Source organism: Candoia aspera, chromosome 2 (genome assembly GCF_035149785.1).
Source record: "Candoia aspera isolate rCanAsp1 chromosome 2, rCanAsp1.hap2, whole genome shotgun sequence".
Lineage (NCBI taxonomy): Eukaryota > Metazoa > Chordata > Lepidosauria > Squamata > Boidae > Candoia > Candoia aspera.
In genome coordinates, this window is record NC_086154.1 from 1,151,170 (window position 1) to 1,159,294 (window position 8,125).

An 8,125-nucleotide genomic window follows, 5' to 3' on the forward strand; every position below is an offset into this window, starting at 1 on the left:
TAAAAGATCAACCAGAATCCACTTATTTTCCACTTCTTTACCTGACTAACCAGCATGCGTTAAACATGAATAGATGGGATGTTGGACTGATTTTGGATGAAATGCCCAATTAAAAGGACAAAACATGGGAGAAAAGGCTGTGGGGATGCATAATTTTTGGCTTCTTCCTTTGAGTGGATTAAAACAAAGAAACACACGAACAACAACAAAACTGCAATAGATTGGAAAGGTTAACTTGGAAGGTTATTGCCAATGAAATAGCCACAGAAGGCGGAAGGCAGAGAACGTTCAATGACCTTCTTCAGAACGAAGTTAATGAGGGAGCTTTCTACTGAGCCTCTCACTAAATCAGCAACTAATACCAATAATCAATTAATTAATTAACCCTGGCCTTTACCCAGATAATGGTGACAAACCTCCTTTGACTCCAAGCCAAGCCTCAGGAATTATGCCACAAAGGAGCTGTTATAATCGACCAGCCATAGCGATGGAAATCACCACCACATTTAAGATGAGCGTTTGTCCAATGACCCTAAACATAAATGACTGTTTATGGGTTGGGTTGGGTTGGCGTTCCGACCAGCATCGCCTTCCCCCGCTAAGTAAAACGTAATCATTGGCTTTGCCCCTCAATCACATAAATCCCCACTTAATGTTGACAGAGCTGCTCCCCAAGGGTTTTGCTCACCGAGAAGTGGTTGTCAGTAAAATGCAAGGAAGTTGACAAGGGGGCATGTAGCTGGAGGAATGATGGGGATCCATGCAATAAAGGGTGCAGATGGTAAGACTGCTTTAAATCAGACTTATTCAAGCCCCCGTGAGGAATAGATACGGGGGCTGGAGGCAGTAAAGAGCGGAAGCTAAATCACTGAGAATGTTGCAGGCTTTATATTCATATGACTTAGGGATTGCGAAATAAAGCTACTTGGGAAAGACAAAATTCAAGGCTTATGTTTGCCAGCCACCCTGTGCACTTTGCCATCTGTGAAATGGGTAGAAGAATGGCCTGCAGAGAAGAGGTGTCTGCTGTGCAGTTCAGTGCCTGGAAACTTACCAAACACTTCAAAGATTTAGAAAAATATTTATAGTTTTTTTTAAGATAATCCCAGCTTCCACCATAAAGGTGGCCTATATCCTTGCAACAGCCCTCAGATACCTAGGATAAGATTTGTTCAAGGACACGCAGAGAATCTTAGCATCTCCCAAATACAAGGCTCTGTTTTGTTAAGCTCATCTTTCCTAGTGATAAATCCTGTGTAACATTTTAGATATATAATCACGTTTATGATGATCCCAATTATTCATTTGCATACAGAATGAACCTACAGGTACAGTGAACCAAGTTGGACAGGATTTGACTCTGAGTCTTTCTGCATTCCAGCACTTTTTTTCCAAATTTCTCTAATCTTGCGTCTTCCACATTCGCTGAACTACTACTTCATCGTTTCCCAAACAACAGGCTCTTCATGCTGCTGGGGGTGATGTGTGGTGTAGTCCAATACATCTGGAGGCCCCAGGTTGGAGACGGTTGTACTGTTTCATAGACTTTGCTTTTTTATTTCTTTATAGGCTTATATCCTGCCTTCTCTCCAGGGGTCTGTCTTATTTTATCTTCACAAGAATACCCCTGTGATTAGACTGAAAGAGAATTACTGGCCTGAAGTCAGCCTCCATGTTTCCATGGTTGAGAGGACAATCGTGACCCTGTGTCTCCCATCACAGTTGCTCTTCAAACTTAATTCCCCAAGTGGGATAGGGCGGTCACCTTTCCATCAGAAGGGAGGCTCCTGTGGCCTTCTAAACGTTGCCAAGCTATGACTCCTAACAACCTCAAACAGTTTGGCCGATGGCAAAGGGCGCCTGGGGGTATAGCCCAGCAATATCGGAAAGGCTCCAGGTTCTTCAGACCTTCTTTGTATGATTTCTGTTCCTTTGTCTGGGTAACCCATCCCTACGTTTGGCTCTTTCTAGATGGCACTTCGCCTTGCTTTCTGTGGTATCTTGTGCTGGCAGGTTCCTTTTCACGTGTAGAGGGTATGTCTCATTGAGCACGTCTGTCATTTAGCAGGGGAAGCCCTTCCAGCCACTCCAGCTCCAGCCGGGTCCCCCTTATGCTCCTCCTTAGCGGCGGCAGCTGCATTGCCTTGCCTTGAATCCACTGCCTTGGCTGGCAGAGTGGACTGGCTTCCCCTTTCTAGGCTGAATCAGAGGGAAAGACGACTGAAGAAGGACATCGCTGGTGGCTTGTCTCCCCTTCTTCTGCCTGCTGGATTTTGAATGTCATTTACAATGCCGATACTTCTGCATTATTTTGAGCGGCTGTTTCCTAAAACTCTTCCCACTAGGGGAGGGAATATCTTGGACTTTGGGAATCTTTAGCAGCACATCCATTGCAGATAGAGGATATCCAGGCCACATTGTCAATTGCTGGTTTCTGAAGGACAATGGAAATTGTGCAGAGGATCAGCAACTAGGATAGGATCTGAAAGGAAGGCTTGTTTGGGGGGGGGGAACTTCTACAGCTCCATGGTAAGAGAAAATCTTTAGTTACTGAGTGAGTTTAAAGTGAAACAATTACAGGGTTTTTCAGGATTGAGTTTGGACAATGTGATAACTATATTGTCCTACTTATGAAGTGGTAGCTTTCAGGGCCTGATCTGACGCTTCAAGTCATTTTGTATTGATTTGATATTTCTTGTTGCATTGATATTTCATATAAGGACTTTTGAATACTTATTTAACAGATAGCATCAAAGCAATGGCTCTGAAGGGAAGGGAAGGGGAGGGGAGGGGAGGGAAGGCTCCCTCTCAAGAAAATTGTAGGCCTTTTCTCTACATTTTCTCAACATAGACAAAAGAAGAGATAGCTACAGCTATGGAGGTGGCCTGGGAATTGAAAACCTGATCAGGAAAGCTGCCCCTTGAGACTCATTGAAAATGGCCCCAGGAATGACCTATCGCTCTGTTTCATAGACGTGTTACACCCGGAAAGGATCGTTCTCCTTTATGTCTATAATATTCATTCAGTTTTGTCTTTTTGCTTTTTTTTAAAACAAAGTGAGTTTTGAGGACTATAAAAGGTTTTACCCACTTCGTTGAATCTGTCGATTGGAATTCCGACCTAGTTGCTTTTACTTTCCCGTGGGAACCCTTTTTGTTTCTATTTCCTGGATTGGTTACGGTTACTTTGAGGAAAGGCAGCTGGGGAAGTCTTCAAGTTCAGTCTTAGTGGGCTTTACCTCCCTGAGTCACTAGAGAGCTACGGAGGAAATTAAAGCGGGTTTTACAGAGTTTTACCTCGAAGTCTCTCACGTTCTGGGCCTTGTCTCAGAACCTGTGGAATCCCCACTGTCTGAACGGTTGAGAGAAGCTGACAGGGTTGAAAATTATCCTAGGTACAAAGTGGCTTCACCGAAGAAGATGAGAATTGGTGAGGTGGGCTCAGAAAACGAAGGGAAGGAAAGCGACTTGTGGAGATTTAAAGAAAAAAGAGTTCTGGCCTAGAAAGAGGGCTGTGATGCTGTTGCATCAAGACCCCAGAAGAGAATTCGGCTTCAAGGGCGGAAGGTTCTTGAAGAATATCTGGACTTTTCAAGGCAGGCTGTAAAATTTGAGCTTGACAAGAAGAAAATTCTGTGTATAATGCTGAGACCTGTAAATGCTTTGCTTTATTCTGAAGTGGGATGTATGTTTAAATGTGTTTGTCAGGGTGGTCTTTCAGGTTTAGACATAGGTATTTGCTCTTTGGATAGCACTTTCATTTTTGGTGAAAGGGTATTAACCAAGTGGCTTTGCTAAATACATAACAGTAATAAGATGTTGGCAAGTTATTTTGCTTTAGCTTAAATACTTTGGTTTACCTTGATAATTATTTAAATATGTTTATCAGCAGGATTTTTTTAAGGGTTGAGATGGATATTTTTGTTTTTATTTTTCAGATATTATTTGTATAAACAAACAATAGTAATGAGAAGTAGTTAGGTTATTTTTTCTTAGTTTAGTTGACAGAGGAGTAAATTATTTTATTTACTTATAGTCTATCCCGCCTTTCTTAATTTTCGTGCCTCTCTTTCCTTTTTCTCCCACTCCAGCCTGTCTCCTTTCTCCGCCCCTCTCAAGAGCCTTCCTTCCAGTTGCTGCCTCAACATCTCCCGGACCAGGTTTGCCCAAGTTTCTGGCCCTGGCCCCTTTTCCGGCCTTCCCATTTTCTCCTTGGGTGAACCCACTGGCTTATCCCGAACACTTGAGTCTGTGGTGGGAGCCTCCTCTGTGGGTGCAGGAATTCCAGCCCCTTCTGCCTTTTCCATCCTGGTTTGTTTTCTAAGGCTCTAGTTCTCTAGTTCGTCTTCTCAAGGGTCTGTTCCCTGCAGCCAGTATCCTAGCTAAGGCTTGCAAAGCATGTGGCCTGCAAGGCCCAAGCTCTCTCCCTTTAGCAATCAAAGCCTTCCTTTTCATGTACCGGGTTTCAGGAATCCGGTGAGTCTGAACAAACTCCCCTTTAAAGCTGGACGGGGAATCCCAGTTTGGATATCCCACCCCTGCCACCAATTTGGCACAGGTTCGTTTGATACCCAGGGGTTGTCTACTCAGACTCACCAGGACGTTCCCAAATGAGACACTGCAGGGGAAGACCTGTGATCACCCCTTTTATGGGGGGGGGTTTCTTTCACTTAGAAAACCACTGCTCACAGCATAAAAGTGTTTGTTTCCCTACCTAGGTGACCAGTTAATACAATTTCCAACTGACGTCTATTTCTGTCACTACTACTACTACTCTATACTAGGTCTATTCTAACTAATACATGGAGGTCACTAAGCTATAACTATCACTATACTACTCTATTACTATAACTATTACACACCAACAATGCCACTACTACCTTTAGAACACAGTTCTCCTTCAAGTGGACAGTCTCACTTACTCCTTCTCCAGCTTTGCTCCAAGCCATGACTGCTGCTCTCACCCTCGCTTCCTCCTGTCCTCTTCTTCTCTCTCCGACGCGCCCACCAGCAGCTGTCCCAGACCCAGGGCTTTCAACAGCCGCCCTGCCTTCCTTGCTCCAGGCTCAAAGGGGGAGGAGAGTGATCCCAGGTGCCCCCAATTTCAGGACAATCCCTCCTTCCACAGCGGCGAGCATACCTGCTACTCCTTCCTCCTCCTCCTCCTCCTTTCCCCAGGACAGCAACCCTGTGAGGTGAGCTGGGCTGAGAGGGGGGACTGGCCCAAGGTCGCCCAGCCGGCTTTCGTGCCCGAAAAATCCCTCAGAGCAAAGCCACCTTCCTTGGTTACGCACCTGATGGTGCATTGGTGCACAAGGTCCCTGCTGCCTTGAGATCCAGAATGGTCCCACAGCCGGGGCGGCTTTGGAGTTGTGGGAAGGCAGCGCATAGAATTCTGCCTTCTGCCTGGTGTGGGCCTTGCATGCCAGGGCCTCGGTTCCAGCGTCCACATTCGGCCCTCTCCCCATCCCTCATGTTGGCACCGTAAGCGCCCTTTCCGCCTTTCCCGCAGCACACCTAACCCTTTTGTGGACTGGCAGCCTCCTTTACGCTCTCCCCTGGGGTGGCTTCTTGCCCCCCTAAGCTTACCAGCCCTCCCGAGACTCCTGCGAATGCTACAGCAGACGCAGCTGGGGGGCTACAAGCAGAGCGACCTCAAGGAGCTACTCTTCCCCAAGAGGCTCCGATTCGAGGGGTCTGGATTTTGGCTGAAATCCCTCTTTGGGTCTAGTGCGAATCCGCTTCCCTGATGCGCCCCAGCAAGGACATGGGCAGGCCCACGGAGCCCTCTCCAGCACGTGGGAAGGGGGACCGCAAGGGGAGCTGGACCACCCTGGGCGCCATCAGCCGCTGAGCTGGGCGGGGAGCCTCTCGGTGCCATTCCTCCTCTGCCCACCAGGGGGCGCTGTGGGGCTCTTGCAGAAATGGCCCGGACCCTCTTCCCTGCCTTTTTGGGGGAGGGGGGGCTTTTATTACCCCCAAGGGCTCCCCAGCCTCATTTGCCTTATTACTTAACCTGCCCTGTGTTTTACCATCTGTTTCTGAGCCCCTTTGGCGTCTCTGCATCCGTGGTTCTTTCCCCCTTCCTCTTATCAGGAGACTTGTCTGGGCTGCAGCTAGTTCTTAGCCACAATTTGGCCCCTAGAGCTGAGCTGGCTTCTGCTGCTGCTGCGCCGACCTGCTGCTGAGATGTTGGCTTGGCAGAGGCTTCCAGGCTGTGTGTGTGTAAGGGGGGGGGCATCTCCCACAGGAAGGGCAACCAAACAAGAGCTGGTCCCAAAAGGGGAAGGGGGGCCTCTCTGCCCCCCACTGTTCCTGAGGGAGGGAGCAAAGGGCAGCAGGGTGGTCCACCTGCACCAGGCCAGCCTCATCTCTGGGCATGACAGGCAGGAGTTGGGGGAGAGTCCCTCTCCCTCCCCTGTTCCCCTGCAAGTGGGATCCGGAGTGAATGCGGCCTCCTCCAGATCCATGGCCCTTGATGGATCTCCTCTCCTGTGAAAGCCAGCCAGGTTTTGTAGCAAGGAATTCCACAGGCTCATGAGGATGGGCTTTCCAGAAGACTTCAAGCCCTCCTTGGATAGAGGGAGGAGAAACAGGGCTCAGGGCTCCCCCCATTAATGACCCACCCACTTATTTGAGGGGGCAGCTTAGGGACTGTGCCCCCCTGAGCCGAGGATGGAATGAGGGAAGGAGGGCAGAGATGCCAAGCAGGGGGACTGGCAAGTGTGGGTCTCTGCAGAGGGCAGTCTGTACCGCCAAGCTGTCATGAGTGGCTCGAGTAAGTGAGCCCAGCTGCATGAAAAAGTCAAAATTCTCCCAGACATGAGGAAAAAGGTTTCAGTGCCTTCAGACAAGGAGGGACAGGACCCTCAGCATCCAGGAAAGGAACCCCTTTGCCCAGCCGGGGCACAGACTGTATCCCTCGCAGAAGCTCTAATTCGCTTGATCCTCATGAGGACTAGGAGGCTGTTCTCTTCTGTTCCTTCTTTAGAAAGTAGCCTTTGGGATGTGCTCTGTCTCCCTTCAGCTACCTCCCATTCCCTTGGCACAGCTAACCCGTGTGTGTGTGTGTGTGTGTGTTTGTGCTGTTGTTGTTGTTGGTGGTGTTGTTTCCACAGGGTGGATATGAGGAATCTCAGCCTGTTCCTGCCGCCTGGTGCTGCGGAAGTGAAACTCCAGCCCTCCTGCAGCGCCCTGTAGTTTGAAGCCTTTCCAATTGCCCAAATAACCCCTTAATGAGGCCGAGGACAGACAAGCAAGACCACTTGGCTCTTTCACACACCCAAACCAGGTTAATAGACTGCAAGGGCCGAGTTCACACGACACCCGACGCGCAAGGAGAGCAGCCGCCTTCCGGCCAAGGAAACGGCCCTAGTCCCAGGATACTGAGCAGCTCAAATGTCTGGCCCGTTTTAGCTGCACAAAGCCGGTCCCGGGACCCCCGTGGCCCCCAGATCCCAAGGCCATTTGCTTCCCGTTTGGCCTGGAGAAGCGCCCGGATCGGTCTCCCTGGCTTTTCCAGGCAGGCCCCCCTCTGGCATTGCGGGCGGGGGGAAGAGTCTGGACCCCATTGCTGCCTCTGCCCCCCCCAGGCCTGACGGGCTGAGGATGCGCCTCTCCCCCCCCGTCACCCCCTGCCCCGCCTCCAGGCTCAGACCCAGGGGCTGCTCCGGGTGCTCCCTCCTTTCAAGCCTCCCACTTCCAGCCTCCCCACGGAGGGACCCCCGACTCAGCTGGAACAGAGGAGAAGCCCCGGACCTCTGGCCCTGCAGGGTCTTGTCCCGGGAAGGACCAGGCCCCCTTCAGAGTCCGGCAGCCCCAGCCTGCGGTTCCCCTGGGCCTTGAGAAGGCTTCAGGGGGCATCTAGTCCACCCCCTCCAGGCGCACAGAGAAAGAGAGAGCCTGGCTGAGAGTTGCGGGGAGGGCAAAGGAAGGGGGGTCCCCTCTGGGGCCGGCAGGGACCCCCCCGGAGCTGCAGCCCCCCAAGACCGAAAGGATCCCCCTCCCCCTTTCTCCGCTTCCTTCTCTGCTCCGAACTATCTCCTCCACCGGGCGAATCAGGAGAGACTCTGCCCGGAGACCGAAGACGCTGCAGAAGCGAGAATTCCCATTGGTCGTTCTGCCT

At 50.3% G+C, this 8,125-nt stretch overlaps 1 protein-coding gene across 1 annotated transcript in view; it reads left to right on the forward strand.

Annotated features, from left to right (window-relative positions):
• LOC134491913 (zinc finger protein 595-like) overlaps window positions 1-8,125 on the forward strand; it is a 610,720-nt gene that overhangs the window by 35,333 nt on the left and 567,262 nt on the right. The window lies entirely within an intron of this gene.